General features: G+C 44.9%; 1 protein-coding gene across 5 annotated transcripts in view; it reads left to right on the plus strand.

Annotated features, from left to right (window-relative positions):
- The first annotated feature begins 1686 nt into the window (after positions 1-1686).
- WFS1 (wolframin ER transmembrane glycoprotein) overlaps positions 1687-24855 on the plus strand; it is a 228104-nt gene continuing 204935 nt past the window's right edge. For 2 of the 5 annotated variants that reach the window (XM_069203136.1, XM_069203144.1), the window contains exon 1: positions 1752-1965. The gene's annotated coding sequence lies outside the window, so the exon portion shown is untranslated. Of the gene's footprint in view, positions 1966-24855 lie in introns of all 5 variants that reach the window. The other 3 variants (XM_069203132.1, XM_069203151.1, XM_069203139.1) reach the window with 3 other exon arrangements.

A 24855-nucleotide genomic window follows, 5' to 3' on the forward strand; every position in this document is an offset into this window, starting at 1 on the left:
TGGATAAAGTGCAGCTTCTCCTCTCACATTGTGTGATCTTAGGCAAATATTTGATTTCACCAAAACTCTATATCCTTCATTATTGCCTATGAAAACCCTTTACAGTATGTGAGCTCAGTCTATCAGTTGTACACAACTATCATTTTAATAAGTACTTCTCAGTGCCACAGTGTAAAGAAATTCCCTTTTGTAAATTTTGGGAGACTTTGACATATTTTACGTTATGTATTTTGTAAAATATGCATACCAAATATTTTCAGGGCTTAGCTCGAGCAGGAGCTCTACGATCCAAGCTCGAACCTTGGCTCCACTCTCCCTGTTAATCTGTAGGCTTGCGTACCCCTACTAAAGATTGTTGAACTTTGACAGTTACTGGTTACCCGCGGCTGTTATTCTGGATGTGCTTTCCTGGTGATGACAACACTAAATAATGGTTGCCTTTACCTCTTTCTCTGACTTCGTGTGTTACGAGTATCCGTTCAAATGTAACACACTGTACAGTACAATATAAATATCAAAACGACACACGTGTGCTGAAAGCATTTGGGCAGATTTATGGTAAGTGGCATTGCACATAGTGCATCGCCACTTTCCCTGCACCCCTTAGCGCCCTCCTACCACCATGTGTGCGCTGTATTTAAATTATGGCGTACCATGGCGCATGGTAGGGGGCAATAGCATAATTTTTCATGACGCTATTGATGTACTCAGCAGGAGTAGCGCCAAAATATTGGCACTACTCCTGCAGAATACATGGTAACTCATTCTAAATACTAGAAGCCCCCTTTTAACGCCTGCTGTGAGCAAGAGTTAAAAGTTCCATTAAAAAATGGTGCAAGGAAACTCCTTGTGCCATTTTTTCGGCCGCCCTGACGGGGCAACACCCCGTTCACAAAAATTATGGCTGACGCAGGGATAATGTAGCGCAAAGGGTTACAAAGTGGTGCAATGCATGCATTGCGCCACTCTGTAAATAAGGCACGTGGATTTCGGCCCCACTGGGCACGGGGACTATAAATATGCCCCTTGGTAACGCCACACACTCCCACCGCAACAAAGCAGTGCTTTGCCACGGGGTCAAGCGAAAAACTCGCTTCAATAAAGAGTTTCCCTGGCTTGAGGTGAGCAGCGTGTGAGCCTCACCCTGCCAGTCTCCCCCGGCCACGCCTTCCCCAAGCCACAAGGCTGCGCTCCAGCACTCACAACCAAGCTCGAGGAGCAGTGCGAACACGCTCGGGCTGTCACGTGCTGTGTTGGTGCTCGGTACGCTAAGTAGTTTTCCTCTAAATAGGATCCAGCCCATACCTAAACAGGACCGCTGAGATTACAAGTGACAAACGATGAGCAATCAGGCCCTTAATGCATGAGCGACAACATTTCGGCCATCTTCCAATGAGAATTTTATTTTATCGACTGAGAAAACCGCAGGAAGACCAACTTTAAATATATGTATACGTAAATATTGATTATCATTCCTCCATCTCAATAATGTTTTAAGTATTACTTTTGAGCTACTGAAAATAAGAAACACGCTTCTATTTGAAATAAGAAAGAATACTTTGGAACTTGATTGTGAATGCGCAAGAGATAGTGAGCAAGAAAACTAACAATAACACTTTACGCCCCTGGCCTTTCTTTTGCCTCTCGGAGTCTTCCGCAGTCCTCTTTCCATGTCTACCCCTGTGGCGCGGCCGCGGCTCCGGGCGTGTCAGACATGCGAGCAGCTGACAGTGGACGTTCCGCAGAGGCTCGCAGAGCTGCGACGTCAGCCTCTCTGCACTGCCTGACGCACCGCTCTCTCTAAGGTACGATTACCGCTCTACCATCCAAATACGGTAGCTACACTGCCTGCGAATCCAACAATGGCTCGCTAACCCCGGCTTTTCTGACTACTTCAGGCTCAGCTCTTCTTGTACTCTGCAGAGACCTACTTCTCTCGAGGATAAGGTGCGCAAGCCAGCCGGGGTAGGTAGCACCTTACGGATGGGAGCAGGGAACGACTGCGTTTCGTCAGACGCGGTGCCAAGTGTAGTTGTGAGGACCCAGTGCACAAGTCCTAAAAAAAGAAGTGGGGGGGACTAACCAAGTTAGGCAGCATGCAAGTGACATCATGGCTTGTGTGACATCACAGTGTGAGTCATAGCGCGTGACGTCGCATGTGACGTCACTGGATGTTGTGTCACAGACTATGTATGACCTTACAGGAAGAAGAGACATTAGATCTCACTCATATGTTTTGCTGTTCTAGCATGAATACATTTGAATACATCACAATATTTAATAAATTAGATTTTGCGTCGGGGATGTGCCCCTAAAGAGACACAACCCAGACGCAAACTTTGGTTTTCAACTTATACATTTATGTTTTACAACCCTGCTACAAAGAAATTGGCAACAAGCAGACGTGGCAGAAAATCTGTTCTGGTTCTGGTTTATTGTTTGCAAAGACTGTAAATATCTTAAGGAGTAACGACACCTGATGCAGAGATCTTTGTGTACCTAGTAATTATCGGGGAATTATAATAGTGGATAACTCTAGAGGTGAACATATTTGCTAGTGAGATCTGTGTTTTCTCTAGTCCCAGTTATAAATCATAGTAGCATAGAGGGTTAATATATCTCCTGCAAAGCAGATTATGTAACACAGAGATGACAGATTTCGTCAGACGCGGTGCCAAGTGTAGTTGTGAGGACCCAGTGCACAAGTCCTAAAAAAAGAAGTGGGGGGGACTAACCAAGTTAGGCAGCATGCAAGTGACATCATGGCTTGTGTGACATCACAGTGTGAGTCATAACAGCGCGTGACGTCGCATGTGACGTCACTGGATGTTGTGTCACAGACTATGTATGACCTTACAGGAAGAAGAGACATTAGATCTCACTCATATGTTTTGCTGTTCTAGCATGAATACATTTGAATACATCACAATATTTAATAAATTAGATTTTGCGTCGGGGATGTGCCCCTAAAGAGACACAACCCAGACGCAAACTTTGGTTTTCAACTTATACATTTATGTTTTACAACCCTGCTACAAAGAAATTGGCAACAAGCAGACTTGGCAGAAAATCTGTTCTGGTTCTGGTTTATTGTTTGCAAAGACTGTAAATATCTTAAGGAGTAACGACACCTGATGCAGAGATCTTTGTGTACCTAGTAATTATCGGGGAATTATAATAGTGGATAACTCTAGAGGTGAACATATTTGCTAGTGAGATCTGTGTTTTCTCTAGTCCCAGTTATAAATCATAGTTGCATAGAGGGTTAATATATCTCCTGCAAAGCAGATTATGTAACACAGAGATGACAGATTTTTAAGTCAAGCGCGCAAGTGCTCTGGCCTATTGTAATCTATCTGTGGGCTTTTAACCATGCCCACCACACATCCATCATTAGTTCATGGGCTTACCTTAAAAAAATCCTTTATCATTGGTTAATGCTTTACGTTTGTCCCTCCTTGGGACAGTTTTGTTACCGCCTTGGCTGTTGACCCTGATTCATGGCTAATTGCGCATATGCCAATACATTTGTCTGCCAGCGAACTTCTTTTATATCTTGTGTCTCTCCTTTACGCTCCTGCTAATTGTGACCTTCACGCTTTGAATCGGCTTGCTTATGTCAACTGTTTTACATTTAATTTTCAATTTATGTGGCAAGAAAAGTCCAGTTAGGAATTTACAACACTAATACCTCTAACTTGAGCAAATGCGAGACCCATTGCATTGCAAATTCTTGTTAATTTATGTAAATGGGTGAGACGATTACTGCTTTTAAACACATACAACCTTTTGGTACTTGCAGTTTACAAATTGTAATCCTTCTAATACAGCACAATGAACTGTGAAGGACACGTGGCTCCCGCACATTATAACCCCCACTGTCATATGTAACACATCCTGTACATTGGCTTACTTACATATGATTTATTGTAAATATATAATGGGTACGTGTGAAGGAAGTGCTCTTGACACCCTGCGTTTGGATGGGTATTGCTAGACCGCTATAAAAAAAATAAGATAGTGGTATTTAAATTATTTGTGTAAATACTGGGACAGACTAACACATCTGATATTCTCACAGTATCCATATGTATTATATATAGGTACTGATAAAAGTCAAAAGCATGCCTTTCTTAAGTACCTGTCAAGTGATAAACTGTTTGCCTTTGTTTCCCCTCCATTGCATTTAGGTAGGAGGCTCCCGATGGCTCCCAGTCAGGATAGTCTAACGAAAGGAGACCTGATGGTCCCTTAAGTTCGGCCTTTGGTTTGTGCCCAGCTGGAATCTGATAAGCTGCCATGCGGCCTGCAGGTTGCTGCTCCGAATGAAAGCAGACAATATGCAGGCTCTGCATAATGTGTCCCAGTGTCTAATTATTACACTGGTAGAAGCTTATCATATTTCTGTGGGGTCCAAACTCTTGGCAGGGTAGGCAGCATCTACCCTATGAAAAAAGTGGATAAGCGCAGTCTTCCTGTGTCTACCCTCAAATGGCTTTCCTGCTCTTATGCAACCCTTCTGCTTGCAGATATGTTAATTGCACTGCTGTCATCAATGTGAGTATACAATCTCCACTCTGCTGTGACTTGCCCCACTTTTTAGCTTTACAGTAAGTCTTTGCACCGCTGCTGTTTACAGTTCTACATATATCTACAATTACTTTGCTATTTTAGTGTGTTTGCAGCCTAAATACACAGCAAACCTATAGTAACCAGACCTTCATTTTGCCCCATAATCCTTTCTCCACTATAATGTGTGCAAAGTTTACATTTGCACAGTAAATTACACGTTGTAGATACCAGTTTCACTTTCTGTCTCTAGATAGCAACTGTTATAATAAAGGCTTGAATTGGGATGATGAGAGAGAAAGGGCTTGACCTTAGAAGCTAATACTTTCCCAGAGGTGTGGCCTATGTAAATGAGGGTATGGCTTAAAACATCTAAATTGAAATCCTATACTTTCCATTGTGTGCCACCTGATCCACATCCTATACTTTCCATTGTGTGCCACCTGATCACTATTGTGGTTACTCTATGAGCTTTCTGTTACTGAGATCTGGGGTAATGGTCTTCAGAGTTTTAGAATCGCAGACGTTATCTCCTTCCCACCACCTTAACTCTGAGACATTTAATTTTTTTTCTCCCCACATTTTTCTAAAATTCTCAATTTCTGTATTGCATATCTCATCTCTTTCCTCATCTACACCTTTTTGTTAAACTCTTTCCTGCATGTACTTTATTGCATCCCTACATTTCACTTCCTTACATACACAGTGGATCCACTCACTTGTAAGCACTGCATTTTCATTTTCGTTAGCACTGTGAATATTTTGACGGCTGTGCTCCTCCTTCATACACTTTTGCACAAGATAACAATTACAATTGCCATTCGTAACCTAGGATTGCAACAGGACGGACGTGGAGTTATAAGGGGTGGTGTGACGAGGCAATTTGTAGAGAGGCCAAGAACTGGATGAGCATGTATTCTGAACACCTGTGTTCCCCCATGATAAGCACTGTGAGATATTCACACTGCCTTATATCCTCTGTTCCAGAGCTTTCAAATATGTTGCGCTATAAACAGCCGCTTACAACATGAACTTGCACAGATGCTTACAGATGACCCAGCTCATTGTATGCACTATCAATACTAACATGCTGGATGGGAAAAAACATTGTCTTGGAAAAGAAAATATTTTTAGAAAAGTAAATTTAAGTTAAACATGCTTTAAGTCATTGTTCCAAAATTAATGCATTTGCCTTCAAAGTTAACTACATGAATATAGAGCCTAATATGGACCATTTTCAATATCTGCTTTTAATTACTGTTGGGTCTGAGCCTTGAGGGACCCAACTCACTTGAAGCCCTGCTTACGCCATAGCCTTCTGCCTCACTCTTTACCCCATACAATCCATGAATCTGTGCCATCCCTGTGATTGTTTTCTTGTACACATTGCTTTTTCTACCTCACTGAATGCTGCATACCTTTCTGTTAATAACTGTTTCACAGTTTGCCTGTTAAATCAATGCACTTTTGCCACTGTTTCTATAGTCCACTCATTGCTACTATTGTCCCTCTGCATTGCCTATACAGTCTTCCTTGAGGCATCATGAATGACAATATTTGCCTTTATAATTTCTGCATTCCTATCACTGGTCACAACTTTGCGTGTAAAAATCTGCTCTTGATTAACTGGTTCCAGATTTGAGTACAAAATATATTCTCTGCTTTTATGTGCCCAATTGTATGCCTATAAAATTCAAGTTGTCATGCACCCTGTTGTTTACCTGTACAATATTCAGGGTTGCAGAAGGTGGGTGGACTTATTAGAGGCGGTATCACAAGGCACAGGGCCAATTAGAATCAGCCTTGGTAGGGCAGCATGGAATAATGTGATAATTAAATTGATCTTTTTTTAATTAGTCACCATTAGACTGACCTTTAAGATACCTGAGAGGCTTAAGCAGTGCTTTCAATATGCTTACAAAGAAAGGGATGGTCTCTAAAGGATCACTGGCCTAACAAGCATAACTAAGAAGTGTTGAAAATAGGTGTGACCTCTGTAACTAATGTCATGTCCTTAAACATGTAGCTTACCATCACATTGACCTCTTTCTTGCCCTCCTCCACTTTTTCCTCTAATCATCCTCCCCATCCTGGTCCTGCGTCTGCTTGTCATCATTACTGTCATGGTACTCCTACTTGCCTCTCTTCTTCTTCTGGTCCTATCCTTCTCCTACTCCTGACCTTTGTTCGGGTACTGTTCCTGGCCCTCTTATAGTACTTGGTCCTGTCTTGCTATCCAGTGGAGCCTGGCCCCATGCTTCCTGGTCCTATTACTTCTGGCTTTCTTGGTCCTTCTGGTCCTCCCCTCTACCCTCCGGTTCTGTGTACTATCCTTCTCTTGATACTTGCCCTCTTTTCTTTTCTGGTCCTCCTCTGGGTCTTCTCCTATTTCAGGTCCCCACCCTCCACTTCCTGAATCTCAAGGTCCTAGTTGTCTTGGTCCTGACACTCCTCTCCTTTCTGGTCTTGGTCCTGCTTTAAGTGCTGCTTGTAGTTTGCAGCCTGTATTTAGATTGTCTGACGTAGTTCCCTGTAATCCTGGACCTGTTCACAGTTGGCCTGACCCCTGGCCCTCATCGGTTATTTGTCCACCTGAGTGTGACTCTTCTAGTCATGATTCTCCTTGCCGTTAACCTTCTTGTCCTAGTGTTTGTAATATTGGTCCTCATATGCTTGGCTCTCCTTTGAATCCTAGCCCTATTCTTTTCCCTTCTAGCCTTCTTTGGACTGTTCCTGTAATACTTTCTCCTCCAAATGCTTTTAGTCCTAATGCTCCTCATTCTGGTCCTTTTATGATCCTGGTCCCGGTCCATATCCAGACCATGATAAGAGGGCCATCACGCATTGATTCTATTAGGTACCTCTTAGCCATTTCTAGTCACACACTCACGCGTCTACACACGCAGCACCTTCACCCATATACTTAATCACAGCATCTTTATTTAATGTTCTCCGGCAAAGAGCCTCCCTGAGGGGCTTGTTAGGAATTTGCAGCTCCGGCCCAATGAGGAGCTGCCTGATGATGAAGCATGACGGCCATCTGGGTGTGTAAGGACTCTTGCTTCTGATCTAGTTGACCAGCCTGTACCTTTCCGACACTTTCTTTCTCTCTCCCTCACTTCACGGCTTAGGAACAGCACACCTTTGTGGACTTTTGTTGCAGACGCAGAACAACATTTGCAAAAACAAAAAAAGCTGAAAAAGGCTAGACCCAGCTTGATTACGTGTACATAAGCATGCATTACTACACATGCTCTTTTATGTATTGTAGCAGTGCATCATCCATTTGTTCCTCTATAGGCAGCCATTTTTTAATGATGTTTATGCCCTCAGGCATCATCACATGCTCATGTATGTAGTATGACTTTGCGGCTGAATTATTTTTCTTTTAATTATCTTTCCCATGATAAGGAAACACCCATCTTGGATTTTTTTTTTTTTTTAAGAAAGGCATGGAAGAAAAGTACTAATGTACTCATTCAAAGCTCCTGAAAAAATTTAAAACAAAGGAGGGATGGGAGAGCAACGAGCAAGCTGATGGGGTTGGGAAAAAAGCTGAGCTGTGTGGAGAGTGACAAAGGAGAGAGCAGATAAGCGAGGATTGGGAACAATATAGAAAGTCTGGGGCAGGGCCTATGAGCAGGCAAACAGCATACCGGGAAAGGAGCTAGAAAACACATTCACTGGTATAGAGTTGTGAACAAAAAAATTAAAATATAATTCCCTGATTGCCATTGCCATGTGGAGCTTCAGAGGCAGGACAAACGCAAGAAGACGAAGGCTAGTCATTGAGCAAGAAGGAGAAAAATAAGATTGACCAGAAAGTCGACTTGTGTTAATTAATGGGCTGACCTGAGTCCTCTGTAACTATGGGTATTGTACACAATAGGTCTTTCGACAGCAGGCAGCTGTCTGTAGGCTTGATCTAAAGTCATCTGACTTTCATGATACAGGGGCATTAACAGTTTTGACCAAATTAGTTAATGCAGTGATGTAAACACGTTAACATAAACAAAATCTTTATACAAAGTGATTGCCTGTGGCTGCCCACTCTTTGAAAACAGTGCTTGTGTGCTATGCACATACTTCTTATTTTTAATTTTTATTGGAACTAAACAGCAAAATGCTCAGGATGCACTATGTCTCTATATAACAGATTGTCTATTAATAGGTCCATTAAAGAACAAGCATTTGCAATCCAATGGGTCTTGCGTTTGCTTGAGTTAAAACTATTAGCGTTGTAAACTCCTAACTGGACTTTTCTTGCCACATAAAATGAAAAGTCAAACAGTTTCACATAACTAACCGGACTTTTCTTGCCACATAAAATGAAAAGTTAAAAACTGGACTTTTCTTGCCACATAAACTGAAAATGAAAAGTAAAATTGTTTCACATAAGTGAGCCAATGGCCGCCATGAGCGCAAAGCAGACACACAAAAGGAAACAGAAGTTCGCTCGCAGTGAAACAAATCAGCAAAAGTGCAAATATCCATGTAACAGGGTCGATGTCATGCAAAGCGCTCGACTTCTGCCCAGCGAGATCGAAAAGTAGTACAGAAACCATACAGAAAAATGGAGCCTCGTATGTAGTTGGCCGGTGCACTCGAGGCGGGCTAAACACCGGAAAAGGAATGACGTATGCATGCCTTTCACTAATTAAATCAAGCAAATTTTAAAAGGCAAGCCCACGAACCAACCAAACTGATAGGAGTGACATGGGCGTGGTTTAAAGCTCACAGAGCGATAACACCAGAGACAGAGTGTTTTGCGCGCTCGACTCTAAAAACTGACTATACATATCACTGAGTGTGGGTTAGCTATTCTTGCATGCCAATTTGTCCAGAAAGAACGTGGCAGCTATGTACAGAACATTGGGAAGAAGTGTAAACTAAAAAAGGATGCATTACACATGTTTAAGTTGTCTATGGCAAAGCATTGTCCATGTAGGCTCTCCGGGTCTCTAAATGTCTTTGGACTGTGCTTATGGTGCTTGCAGTTCACTGTAGGTTTCTGCCGTCTCACAGCAGTACGAACCATCATTGAACCAGTCTCTTTTGACAGGAGGAGCCCCTTCATTCAAGCAAGCAACAAATGTCTCTTCGCCAGTAACATTATGACAGCTACTATCATCCCAATAGTCTTTGGAATTTGTTTCACATAACCCAATAACATGAGACTAGGAAAGCATGCAATCTATAGCTCAGCGATCTTGCCTTCAGTTTAGGTGATCTGCACCCAGTGTATTCTTTTTGGTGGGCACTTCCAGGCCAAGTGAAAGAAGCTAGTTAGTTTGGCAGAGCAACAGGCACAGCTGTAAGGTGTGCTATTGTGTGAAGAAATTTAGTGGTGCAATATATCATATTTTTAAATATTGAAGTGAATTAATTTGTGTCTGTAATTGATGAAGATAAGCTTAGTTTGAGTGCAGCAGTACAGACAGCATCTGTGACTTCTTTGCCTATGTCTCATGCCCATTTGCTTTGGCCAGTAGAATTGGTGTTTTTGAGGCTGTTTGTGTAAAGTATATATAGTTTAGAGACTGAACCCCAAATGTCTATTGTTGAGATCAGGTGCGTCCAAAACTCAGGAAGCCCCACAAGGGAAATTGGCCATAGTTTTGACATTGCGTGCAACACCATGTAGTGTGTAAAGATATCTAGCGTGTTTACCTATCTTCCTCGAATTGTTCTAGGGGTTGGAACGTTTCTCCATCATACAAATGAATGCACATACTTTTTATTGTGCCTTAACTCAAGCTTTTCAGCATACAGAAATGGCTGATCATCTTACTTTGCACTTAAAAATTGTGGATCTGCTTTGAGATAGTCGTGTGCATAAATGTTTTGGCGTGCATTGATTTATCTTGCTAATATTTTGCTAACATGTCTTCATAGTTGTAAACTTTGTCCAGCACTACAGACTGTAAAATGTGTGTCAGATCACTGGTTCTTAATTTATGGTTTGTGGACTCCTGGTGATCCGTGAAGCCAACTCAAGGGGTCCTCAACTGTTTAGAACATTAAATAATATTAGATTTCTTTTTGAGTATATAAATAATGTAGCAGAACGTAAAATTGGGGTCTAAAATTGAGCTAGTATCCTAAGATTGAGTAATGGGAGCAGTTTAAGTGCATTAACCAAAATATAGTGTGATAATGAGTGGCCTAAATTGAATTTAGAAAACTGCCAACCTTCCCATTAAAATATGATTTGTTTTTACATTTTTTATGAATTAAATAAAATATTTAATCATTTGTGTATTTGTTTGATTAATGTTTGTTTCTGTGTTTTTGGTGTATTTTGCAGTTCAAATCATCGATAATGCATAGACTTGAGCCACTTGCTTCCAGTAATGACTTGGTGGGGCCCCTGGAATCCAGCAATGATTCATTGGGGTTCCCGGGTTCCAGTAATTATTAAGTGGGTGACCACAGAAGTCAAGAGGTTAAGAACCAATGTTAGACTGTATGTAGGATTATAAGTATGTGCTCCTGATTCCTAACAATTCCAAACATTATGCTTCAATATGGCATTTTCATGTTACACAGTAGTGAAATGTGCAGTTTGATGGAGACGTGGGCCTAGGCTTATTGACAGAACAGAGTGGAAATTGATCTAAAGGTAGATTTTGTTGTCATCCACAAGTAGATTGTTGGAAAACGGCAAACTAAAAAGAGTCTGAAATTTACTTATATTACTCCGTTGCATGTACGGTCCCGACTTGCTTCAGTTTTTAAGTTTGTTTCTAGAGTAACCTGTAGAAATTGTATTGTTTGTTCTGGAGGTAGGTTTAGAAAGTAGATTGCCATGAACTAGATAATGCACCTCTCTCAGCTATCAATTATAGGTTAGTTATGAAACAGTATTTCAGTAACACCGCAAAAAATGCATCTGATTCAATTGGTTTTAATGGAAAAGTGATTCTCCATCATCATTGAGGTTACAGGCTATGTGACTTGCTCAGCTATTTGTCACATGAGCTATTGGCTAGCCATCACTGACAAACATTCCTTGTGAAACGCTTATTGGCATGTAGAAACTTCAGTTATAGGACACATCTACATTTATTATAGTTGTATAGTTGCTGCTTTCCACTATATTCAATCAAACAATAAATCTCAACAAAACTGATGACAATTCTATATAAGGTTGTGAGGCCCTAATCACCAGATGCAACCTTAGACCAACTTTCTCCTGTAACTTCCTCCTCCTTTAGAGACTGCAACCTAGCAGCGCAACATTCCCAGACACCTTCCTAGACACAGTTTCAAACCTTATAATACTGCACTCCAACCTATGCATTCTTGGGAACCTAAACATTTGGTTTGAAAACCCAATATGCCCTATCCAAAAACTATTATCTCTGGCCTTTATCAGATCGTACCCACACAAACAGCTCTAGACACATCCTAGATGTCGTTTTTGCAAATCCAAAACAAGTTACTTTTAAAGGATTACTCTAGTCACATGGTCAGACCACCATTTGGTAGCTTTCCAACATAAAACACCATAAATCAACACACCCAGGTCCACCTTACATGCCTCCACCTATCGACCATGCAACAAACTTAGTTTTGAATACTAAGTGACACACCTAACGGCCAACACAGATCTAGGCACAGTGAATTCCGTTCAAGAACTTTGAGAGGCTACAGGAAGCTTTGATAACCTAATACCACTAGGAAAAACAAAACAGGACAAAAGAAAGCAAGCAATTTAGAGTACTACAGAACTAAAAAATAAAACAACAAATTGTAAGGCTGCAACGACTGTGGCTCAGAACATACAGCAATCAAGGCAAACTTCACCCAAGCAAACTAAACAGAATATTCAAATCAACGATCAAAAAAGCTTAAAAAAAGTTCTATTCAGACAGAATTCAAAATGCTAACTATGCAAATAAACATTTTTCTAAATTTCTCAGCGAATTTCGTAAACATAAATGCATGGAAGGGACTCGTCCCCTTACTTAAGAATTCACAGACAAACTGGCAAATTATTACACAACCAAGGCAGACATGTTTGACTCCTATTTAAAAGAAAGTAAAGCCACCAGCTCATTTCTAAAATTTCCCCTCACGAGTAAGCCAAACCAACGTCTGCATTCCTTAAAAAAAAATCACAAAATTAATTTATGGAACTATTCAAAGCAAGCAGGCCTTCCGGCTTTCCTTTTGACCCTTGTCCACCACATATTTTCAAGAATATTCTTTTATCTACCTCTGCTGCCACACCAGTAAGAATAATCATCAATAATTATTTAATTACAGGAATCTTACCTGAAGATCAAAGGCATATATATACCTGTTATTAAAGAAAACATGCCTGGACTCGCATGACCCCAACAACTACAGGTCCTTTCCTGGGCAAACTGATAGAAAGAGCAGCTATCTCCCAGATGTCGCGGTTTATTGAAGATAACTCAAAACTTGCAGACTACCAAACTGGATTCCACCCAGGGAGAGGCACTGAATCTGCCCTCATCACCATCTGGGATGATCTTAAAAACATAATAGACCGCAATGAAGTTGCTGCACTACTTCTCCTGTCGCTCTCAGCTGCCTTTGACACAGTTGACCATGACACCGGCATAGATGGGACTGCGCTTGACTGGATCACATTCTACCTTCAAAACAGAACTAATGTCATTCATACTCCTCCTTTCTCATCTAATCCGTACTTCACAAAAGCAGGGGTCCCTCAAGGCTCAGTCATGTCACCTATGCTTTTCAACTTCTACATGAAGTCATAACCAGCAATGATCAATGGACTTCACCTCACATGCTACAGCTATGCAGATGACACACAAATACCCCTTAAACTGGAAAGCCCCTAAGACATTGGAAAGTCCTAAATCTTCAGTTGCCTCAGAGCAATTGATCAATGGCTGACATGGAGCCATCTCAAAGTGAATGCTTCCAAAACAGAAATACTTGCCTGTGACAATTGGAAAAATCATGACCCATTCTGTGCCTGGCCTTACGATCTGGGATGACCCCCTAAAGTGTCTAAGGATTAAGAAATCTTGGAATTACCATGGACTCCAAGCTAACAATTAATGCCCAAGTGGACAAATTAGCAAAATCAAGCTTCATCACCATGAAAACTCTGTGACTCATATTCCCCCACCTTGAATTTCCACACAAGGCCCCAACTACTATCTCTCTTGTACTGCCTAAACTGGATTATGCCATTGACCTCTACCACAGATCATCCCTATTAACTATGAAAAGGCTACAGTGGATTCACAAAGCCGCAACCCCACAACTCCCCTGCCTTGAGGGTCCTACATTAGTGATAAGCCGCAACCCCACAACTCCCCTGCCTTGAGGGTCCTACATTAGTGATAAGTTCCCAGAAGATCCACCCTCAAGCTGCTTTGTATCACCCACAAAGCAACACATAGAACAGGAACACTTTTTATCAGGCATAACATCACTGTTTACATTCAACAAAGGAACCTCCACTCAAGATTGGGACCTCACCTCAAAACCCCACCATAAAATGCAGGGGTGTGGAATTCCTATAGCCTGACGCCCGGGACATCTTGTTTGGGGCCATAGACAACAAGTTTTCATGTTTATTTTGCCCTTGGGACAAGTAGGCCCAACCCATGGCAGCACAAACCCTTTGGCTGCCATTTTGCAGTACCACATTATTGATCTGAAAACGGCATTATCTGCAGTTGAGATAATATTTGTGCCTGTATGTTAATGCTATTCAAACTTATATTTATGATTTATTAATGCATAGCCGTTATTATTAGTGTGTGCATTCTAAGGAATTCTAAGCATGGACCGCACTACTGAAAGCGGTTCAGGTATGAAAATGTGTACACACGTTTTTTTTTTTTTTAATTTGTTTTTATTGTTATCAACTACTTGCTGTTTTTACAAGTGTAATTCTTCTTACAGTAACGTATTGTCGTGATTATACATTTCTGCTAATTATACCATTTCCGGGCTTTGCGGTCCATGCAGTACGTTACGCATTTGGTTAGCCTTTACCATGCATTTACTTAACTTATCAACAGTTATTTCTTCGCCCAATTGAAACTTTATAATGGCAGTCACATTTTCATTATCCTACGTTACTGTTGTATTCTGTGACCTGTTAACAGACTTAACTCAACTTCAAACTGTATATGAACTTTTAGGCCTATGTGGGAGGAACTGTTTAATTGCTGAATTACTAAAAAGGGAAATAGCTTGCCCGGGTATTGCTTGTCGTATTTTATTGCCCTGCGTTCCGTCATTACCCTCCCTTATCCTTTTTATTATACCATCCCGCTCTCCCCCTCACACTCATACCGCATCCGGATCAAACTGATTCTTAGTAGTCATTCAGTCTTAGTTACAGTGAACTTCCCCTATGTTGGGATCTTCTGACCGTGTCCATTAGCTCATCCCACTCCCTCAGGCTCCATCGGACTCTTTGTTAAGTCTTCCCAGTTAGACACTAGGTTTTCCCACTCCGCCGCGATTGGGGTCTGAAGGACCCCCCTCGCCTCCTCAGCCCTAAGGACCTGAAGCTCTGCCCTGGACCACCTTGTGACATCGTTCCTCCATTCTGTTAGTGATGGATGGGTTGGGGACTTCCATCCCTTCGTGATCAGTCTTTTAAATAGAGCCAGAGACAGGTCAAGGAAACGATTCCCAACCTTGCCCCACCTAATCCCGGTTCGAAGACCCAGTAGGCACAAATCAGGGGTTGGCCGGAGCTCCAAGCCGAATAACTTCGTGAGGGTAGCCATCATCTCGAACCAACCCACCTGGATTCTCGGGCATACCCACATCATGTGGTCAAAGTCAGCTTCCCTGCCCTCACATCTGGGGCATACCTTGGGAGCCCCCCCATATATGCGGTGCAACCGATGTGGGGTGAGGTAAGTTCTGTGTAAGTAATTGTATTGAATATATCTGAGCCTCGTGTTGCGTGAGATCGTTCTAGGATAAGCTAGAGCCCTGGCCCATTCCGACTCGGACAGGTCTCGCCCGGCTGTCTTCTCCCATTTTTCTCTTAGGGAGTGCAGGGGGTCCACAGCTGACTCTATTTGGGCACGGTATATTTTTGTGATCATGTGAGGTTCCTCTCCTGCCGTCAACAAGAGGTGCAGCACCCCATGGATTGTGGGTTCTGCATTAATTGTACTCCAGTGCTCTTTTAGGGTGTGCATCAGCTTCCTGAAGAATAGGAATTGACCTTGCGGTACCCCTCCTACTACTAAGTCATCGAAGCTCTTCAGCAACCCCTCCTTGAATAGTTCCCCCACTGCCCCCAGCCCCGCTCCCACCCATGGCCCCAATCCTAGCCCCCCTCGCTCACGTCCCCGTAGTTCTAGGGCGACTACCTCCAGTGGTAAAGCGGGAGAGTATGGCGGCCCGACCCCGGTCCTTTTCACGCAACGCTTCCAGCATTTCAATGCCACGTTACACATTATGCTGTCACCTATGAGGGCGACCTTCCTACCCGCCATATTTGCCGCTATACGAGCTGTGTCTGTTATTCCTTGCGCTGTTGCCAGGTCTAGCTGTCCCCTGCCCGCCATCCAGCCGGCCACCCACTGGAGCTGAGATGCCAAATAATACGCCTCGAAGTCAGGGGCACCCAGTCCCCCCAGACGCGCCGGTCTACAGACGGTTGTTAGCGCCGTTCTCCTGCGACCCACATCCCATATCAACTCTCTAAGCAGTGCATTTAACTCTCGGAACCATGTAGGAGGGACCTGCACTGGCAGGTTCGCAAAGTAATAGAGTAGGCGTGGCAGCATGACCATTTTGGAGAGCGCCACTCTGGCCATTATTGATAGTTTCAATGACCTCCAGAACTCCACAGAGGTGCGCAGGGATCTAAGTGTCCTGCCGAGATTGCCGTCCCTAAGATCGCTCAGTTCGTGAAATATTTGTATGCCCAAATATTTAAAAGTCCGCGGGGCCCAGTTTACGTCCGCAGGGCACGAGTCCGTACGAGCGCAGCCTGCCAGAACAGGGAATACAAATGTTTTTCTCCTGTTAAGTCTGAGTCCAGATAGACTCCCGAATTCCTCCAGAATCCCCAGCGCCCACCCGACACCTCCCGCCCCGTCCCTCAGGTAAAGGAGTATATCGTCGGCATATAGAGAAACGATATGCTCAGCCGGACCCCAGATAATTCCCTTGCCCACTCCTTCTCGCCGCAACTGTGCCGCCAGGGGCTCAATTGCCAGGGCAAACAACATCGGTGATAGGGGGCAGCCCTGCCTAGTTCCGCGGTGTATTGGGTATGCACTGGAGATCGACTTTCCGGTCTTAACTCTAGCCAGGGGGGAAGCGTACAGTAGGTCCACCCACTTCACCCATTCCTCCCCTAGTCCCATTTTGAGCATCACCTTCCTTAAGTAATCCCACCTGATTGAGTCGAAGGCCTTCTCGAAGTCCACCGCCAACAAAACCCCAGCTGGCGGTCTCAAAGCCCTGGGCATATGCAGCACCGAGAAAACCCGTCTTAAATTCAACGAGGTGCTTCGGGCAGGAATAAAGCCATTCTGATCAGTATGCACTAGCTTGGTCATATGGGGCAGCAATCGAGCAGCCATGATCTTGCTAAGAATTTTGAAATCACTGTTTAGCATTGATAAAGGCCTAAACTCCGTCACCCGTGCTTCCCTGTCTTTAGTTTTGGGGAGAGGGACCACCACAGCCTCCCGCAACGTTTGTGGCAGTTCACCCTGTCGCCGTGCCTCTGCGTACATCTCAGTCAGTTGGGGAGCCAGCAGTGACCTATATTTTTTGTAAAAGTCCATGGGGAGCCCGTCTGTTCCCGGAGTCTTCCCTGGCGCTAGCTGTGCTATGGCTTCGTTTACTTCCTCCACTGACACTGGGCCCCCCAGGGCCTCTTTATCCTCTGCGTTCAGAGTTGGTAGCGGGATTTGCTGTAGGTACTCGTCGAAGGACTCTGTCCGCAGATCACTGGGTTTCCCGTACAACTGCATATAATATTCCCTGAATGCATTGTTTATTTGGGCCGGGCTGAGCTTGCGTGAACCCTCCCCATCTAGTACACATGTGATAGGCTCGCCCTGCCCCCCGGAGCAGACCAACCACGCCAACATTCTCCCCGATCTACCCTCCTCCGCCTGCAGGGATGCTGTGTACTTTTGTCTATCATGGCATCTAAGCTGCTCTTCAATGCGGGAGTGTTCCCTGCGGGCTCGACTGTAATCCTCCTTCTCCTGCGCAGTTCTCCCCTGTCCCAACTCCCCTTCGTGTATGTCTTTCTCCAGAGCATTTAGCTCCCTTTCAAGTGTACGTCTAACCCCCGACGACTGCCCCAAGCAAAAGCCCCTTGTCACCACCTTAAGTGCCTCCCATTCCAGGGCCCTAGTGGGGGTGGACCCGTTGTTTGTCTCGATGTATTCTGTCAAATGACAGCGTAAGGCTTCTCTGTACGACTGGTCCTCAAGTGTTGAGGGGGACATCCTCCAAGACGGTATGGGGGGTCTGTCCTCCGGCACCCTCATCGTTATTAACAAGGGATTGTGGTCAGACAAGGTGCGGGCCAAGTATTCCGAGCGTGTCATGTTAATTAACAGGCCTGCAGTGCATACTACTCTATCGATTCTTGTATGTACCTGGTGAAGACCCGAGTAATAAGAATAATCTCTGTCAGTTGGGTGATGCACTCGCCAGACATCCGATAGCCCCCACCCGTCCAACCACTCCCCTACCCTTTTGGCTGTTTTTATTGCCGCAGCCCCCTGTATAGGAGGGGTAGACCTGTCCAGTTCAGTGTCTAGCACCGCATTAAAATCCCCACATACTAATAGCTCTCCGGTGCATTGGCGTGTAAGGTGACTCGATAACCCTGACATGAAGGCTACCTGGTCTTGGTTAGGGGCATAGATGCAACTCAAGACTATCGGTACACCATGCAGCCTCCCCTCCAGTATCACAAATCTACCCTCCTTGTCAATATTGGAATAGATCGTTGTGAAGGGGACCCCCGCCCTGATCCATACCAATACACCTCTAGCGTAGGCAGAGTATTCCGTTGCGAATACCTGCCCCCTCCACCTACGTCTCAACTTCTCTCCCTCTCCAGGCGCCAGGTGAGTTTCCTGCAATAGAGCCACCTGTACACCCCTTCTCTTAAGATAGGAGAGTATCTTGTGCCTTTTAGCCGGAGTGCCCATCCCTCTAACATTCCAGGTCATGAGATTGTAATCTGCCATTGCCCATTTTCGGTTTGGTGGCTCTGTCCCGGCCCTCCCAAGCCTCGGAGCCTCCTCTCCCTTTATCTATAACTTTGTCACATTCCAATTCCAATTCCCACATTGCCTTATTAACTTTTAACTGTATGACCCAACTCCCAGTCCCCAGGGCGCCTCCGAACTTGTAGGTCGCCCAGCAAATTGTGCAACAGTGCAACTTGTTCAGTCTCTGATTAGCAGTACCCGCCATTATTGTCAAACGGCAGAGTACTGGTCTGGGGGGGTGGCCTTGCCCGGAGGGGCCGGTCGATCCCAATACGCGCCCTGTCTCCAGGGCCTTCCGTGCGTCCAGGCTAGCCAAGTTCGTCAGCTGTTTGCGGGGTTACTTTCGGGGCTCGGGTTGAATGATCCGCTTCACCTGCAGATGAAACCATTGTGTCGTCAGACTCGTTCCCGGATTCTTCCTGGGGTGACGCCTCTCCGCTCATGCGTGCCGCTGCCTCCAATGCCTCCTTCCTTCCTTTCTCTTTCTGTGTTTGGGTAGGTACCATACGTCTGCGGTTTCTGGGCTTCCTTCCCTTCAGCGCTCGGCGCGCCCCGTTCCCAAGCGTGACCCTTCCTGTGGACCCTCCTGCCCGGGAGCTGTGTGACTCTAGCCATTCCCAGGCTTCCTCAGGTGACTGAAGGAACGATGTCTTCCCTTCCAGAATCACTCTCAATCTGGCTGGTTAGAGTAGCGAATATTGGATTCCCTCCTCCCTTAGGGCTCTCTTGACTGCCAGAAACGAAGCTCGCTTGTTTTGTACCTCCAGAGTGTAATCCGGGAATAATGTCACCTCCCCGTTTCCGACTTTAAAAGGGCCCGATTCCCTGGCCCTCTGCAGGAGGGTGTCCCTGTCACTATAATGTAACAGTTTAGCTATCACGGCCCGGGGGGGCCTGCCCGGGGCCAGCGGCCTCGCCGGTACCCGATGCGCCCGCTCCAACGTGTAGAAGGGGGTCAGGCGCCCCGGAGCCACCGTCTCACCGAACCACTTCTCCAAAAATTCAACCATGTTCGTACCCTCGGTCCCCTCCGGGAGACCCACCACACGTACGTTATTCCTTCTGTTCCTCCCCTCTGCGTCTTCAACTCTCCTTTCGAGGCGCGTCACTCTGTCAACCAGGGTGGACACTTCAGCTGTCAGGTTTTCCTGCTTCGGTGCTATGTCCGCCAGGGCAGTTTCTGTTTCTTTGACTCTATCTACCAATTTGTGGTGTTCCGCTCTCAGCAAGCTCACCTCAACCGCAACCTGGCTGATCTCTCGCTGCAGCGTTGTTTTGGTGTCCTCTATCGCTCCAAGAATTTTATCTAGCGTGTCCTGGACCTTGACCTGTGTGTGGTCCTGCGCGCCCGACTCTTCGCACTCGGCCTGAGCCTTGGACTCCATATTTCTGGCCTTGGGGCGAGCCTTGGAGGGCATCAGCGTGGCCGCAGGCCCCGCCCCAGGGACCCCTGACAGCAGCATCGGCGGTGTTTGTCTATCTTCTCCAAGACGTCACTCCCTCCCCTCCATGAGCCGCTGCCTTGCCCCAGGCTTTTCCTCAGCCGGGTCCCCGTACCCTTCAGGGTCCACTGTTTCTGAGTCTCTCCGTTGGGTGCTCCGCGCCTTTGCTCCCCTATTGCAGTCCAGACAAATGGGTCCCCCCGTCCCAGGGATCAGATCAGCCCCCCAGGGGCCCCACGTTGGTGCGGGTCCAGATCGTTCTTTTTCAACTTTTGCCCCAAACAGCCTACCAGTCCCACGCAGGCTCGTCAATGTCCACAGCAGTCCTCAAGGGACCGATTTTACTGCACGTTACGCCGCCATAGGGAATGTCAGGGCCCCGGGTTCCGTCTCCGTTCCAGTGACCTCTCCATGTGTTCCCTTATCACTCCGGCCTTTCGCTGCACTGGTCCCCTCTTACAGCCTCCCGATAACTCTTCGCCGCTGGGCGCTCTTCGGCTGCACCGTCGCGATGGAGGAGAACTCCTCCGTTGTCCCCTGGGGTCCAATGACCAGACGCTTGATCACAGCCCCGGCCTGCAGCCCTACCCGGGTCTCAATCACCGCCTCGAGCAGGTCTCCGAGTCCACCCAGGGCCGCTCGCCTCCCGGGGCGCTGCCCCGCCGCACCCGTTCCGGTGCGGGAGCTCATGGGCTCTCAGGCCCCTCCAGCACCTGTGCCGCTATGAGGAGGGGACTCCATACTATCCCCCCTCGCGCCTCGCATTGCCCGCTCCTACCGCGGGATGGTGCCGCCGTCTTCCGCTGGAGCCGCCCGCTTCTGGGCACGCCGGCCGGTCAGCTCCGCCACCCGACACCCTCAAGGGCCGCTGTAGGGGCCGCAGTCTCTCGCCCGGGTCGGCGCCCGTCTGCTCCCGGGGCCGCCCGCGTTCAGCCACTCCGTCCTGCAACGCCCCGACTGGGCGCGACTTCTCCCGCGGGCACGGCCGCCCCCTGCTCTCTCACCGTCTGATAAGGCCACGCCCAGGGCCCCGCACCTTCACGTCCCGTCGCCTCCTTCCCTCTCCGGCGGGCCCGGCCACAGCCCAGCGCGAGGCCGCGGATGCAGTCGTGCGCCCAGGCCTCTCGTCCCCCGAGCCGTCCAGGAGGCCGATTTCGGCACCGGGCTCACTTCGCCGTCACCAGAGGGGCACTCTCTCGCCTAGCCCCCTCCTGTGAGTCTACCCCTCAGTCCGGACTTCGGTCGGCCCGGCAGAGGCGCTTTTTCGCTCAATTATTCACCGGCCCCTCCGGAGCTCGGAATTTAGGCGTGCGCCATCTCCGAGACCTTGGCCACGCCCCCATGTGTACACACGTTTGCAAAGTTTAACAATATAAAGCTATATATAATACTCCCAGAATGCTTTCTGATTACATGCAAATATTTACAGAAGCTTGGAATCATGACTGATGATTCCTTTCTCTCATAATAAATCCCCAACAAAAGCAAATGAAAAAAACTTGTTTTGCTAAACTATAGGGAAAATTTGGGTCCTATTTCTAATATGTTGATGCATGCTAGTATTTCCAAAAAGTATTCATGGTGGAAAATCATTGTAACCAGTTTCAACAAGATTATAGGAAATGTGAAAATAAATGAGCTTTGGCAAAGCCACAAGGTCAACATTGCGTGGTCAGCCTTTTGGTTTTATCAGTGCGTGTCTTTTTTAGACATAGTTTTTGTAAAACCTTATTGTTGTGGGTGCTGCTGAGATTTAACCATTATAACAAACATTGGCAACAAGCAAAACCATTTTGGACTTAAAAAGCACAGATTTTCACAGTAGTTCCTGGCACTGAACAAAATTACTTTGTGTGCTGATATGCTTCTTGTGAAAGAGCAGAAAGCTGTCACGGTGAAGCTCACCAATAGATAGAGAGAGATAATTTTAATAAAAACAAAAGGTCTTGGTCAATGCCAGATCTAATTAAGGGCCTTATTCTTAAAGAAAGTCACAAAAGAGCATCATTAGTATATGTCCTTGCATTTGTGCAGATTTACGCCTTTCATGAATTCACAAGAATTTACAGAAGTAGGCCAGGAAATTGTACTCCTAGAAAATATTTATGAACTGCATTTTAGCATGTGTAGATTTGCTCATGCGAAAATCTTTTGAGCGTTTACTAGTTCACTTTCCCTCCACCCACTTTTTTCCCCAACCCTGGAAGACGTTTTTCCTTCTGTCCTTGTCAGGAGTACATTTCCAGCTTTCTCAGTATGGGAAAAGATTATAGAAGAATTTGTGAGAACCTCTATAACATGCAAGTTCCGGTTTGCACAGACTCAAAAGGGCATTCCAACCCTGGATCTTTTCCATTCTGCTACCTCCAGCTCCAGAATGTATATCTGAAGAAAGGTGGCAAAATAATGGAATTGTTATTATTCAAACCCTACTATAGTATGAGCCTTGGCATAATCAGAAAGGCTATTATCAGAACTCTTGTATGATGAAGTAGCTGCCATAATTTTTCACAAGTGGAGTTTTGTACAGGACAAGTAAATCTGTTACGCAGCCTAGCCCATGGACAAGTAGATATTTTATTAAATTCCACACCCCTGAATACAAGAAAAAGACAATAGGTGGTACATCTTTCTCTGTTCAAGCAGCCAATCTATGGAATTTATTACCCCCAAATATAAGATCCATGGATAACTATTGTATCTTCAGAAGACTACTGTGGAGTTGGCTCTTTCCTTAATAACAACTATACTCAAACAGTAATGTACAGCATATCCCTGTGTATATAAACATTTATAATTTGATTATATGTTAATATGTAGATCTGTGTATTTCTTTGTACAAATATGTATAATAGGTATGTTTTTTTAAATATACATATACTCTTCAGGCCTGCTTAACAAATGTGTATATTACTTATATGTGTGTAATTCTATGCTTAACATTTTCATATGTAATTGCATAGTTGTTATTTAAGTTGTTTGATTAAATGCTTCTGGGTCTCTGTTTTATTTATCTATCACAATAGGTAGATATTATCATAACTATCTACAAGCACTTCACTATTAAAATATTGAAAAGGTAAAATAAAAAAAATGAGTTATAAAATATACACAAGTAAATTACCTTTGAATACTGCAACACTTCAAAGTATGTGTTTATACAATACAACTTTAAATATCAATATATTATCTTCCTTATACATATATTGCCTTTCTATGTACTCATTTGGCTATATATTTATTACTTTACTTCTGCTGTACAAGAGGAAAAAAAATCACTCTCTCCAATGCACTACTCTGTCTCACCCTATACCTCTCTGATCTGTCCTCTATATCCATTCGACAACTCATCCCAAACCTCATTGTTTTATTCAGATCTCTCTATATCTCCTGGCTCACCCCAAACCTCAGTTTATTATGATCTCCCAAACAACGCTACTAAATTCTTCTGTCATGTATCTCTCTTTTGACACATCCCAAACCTAATTTTACTACTATGATCTCCCTAATCCCTTTCTACAGACTCTTCCCTCCTCCAGCTCTCCTTTTACTCATTCCAATCCTCATCTTACTACTGTGATCTCCCAATTAACACTTTCTAGATTCTTCCCTTTCTTATCCCTTCATTATTCTATTCAACCCAACTAACACACTCACATGTCCACTGCTGAAATTAACTCGTATCCCCATATGCTAATCCAGCACCACTTTTAGGTTCCGGAGTAGCGTGCTGCTCGCCAAAAAGTGCTGTGATGCCTCATCAGCGGTAATAAGCACTAAATAAATACAGTTACAATCCTTAAGTGTGTGCAAATGCCAGGTTAAGACATACACAGTGTTTTTTATTAATATACCTAGCAACTCAAGCACACTAATTTTAGACGTCTTTGGTTAAGTTGTCTCCCCTTTACATTAAATTAGTAGGCTACATGAAATATGTACATTGTTCAACCATAATCCGAATAGATGAATATTTTGATTATGTAGCAGACTTTGTTTAACGTCTTTCCTGCTTAAGAAAAAAAAATTCTTCAAGAAAATGCTTAAAGATTTTGACCTTCTAATGTCTTTGAGTCCCCCCTTCCTCTTTATTCTCTCGCTTCCCGAGTCCAAAAGAGCATTGTTGTAGGGTGCTGCACTTAGCTTGGATGTGTTGCAAGCAGAAATTGTTTTGTTTCAGTTCCTGAAACACGAGAATGCCTCTGTGAGTCACATTTGACTGTAACAAATATCTGGCTGTTGAACCTTTTTCCACAGTCAGTGATAATTAATTGCTTAGCAGTGCTGTTTATAATATTCTTTGGGGCTTACCCTCCTTGCCATTTGGGGCTTATAATTGTATAACATTGGTGGAGTTCACCATATCAGTTCTTGAGTGGCTTTAGAATCATTCCTGTCACAAAAGTGTACTACTCCTTATATAAAACACATAAAACTAAGGGCCTCATTCCGACCCTGGCCGGCGGCGCCCGCCAGAATACCGCTGCGCGGTCAAAAGTCCGCCGCGGGTATTCTGGGTTTCCCGCTGGGCTGGCGGGCGACCGCCAGAAGGCCGCCCGCCAGCCCAGCGGGAAACACCCTTCCACGAGGATGCAGGCTCCGAATGGAGC

Source organism: Pleurodeles waltl, chromosome 1_2 (genome assembly GCF_031143425.1).
Source record: "Pleurodeles waltl isolate 20211129_DDA chromosome 1_2, aPleWal1.hap1.20221129, whole genome shotgun sequence".
In the NCBI taxonomy this organism is placed as follows: Eukaryota; Metazoa; Chordata; class Amphibia; order Caudata; family Salamandridae; genus Pleurodeles; species Pleurodeles waltl.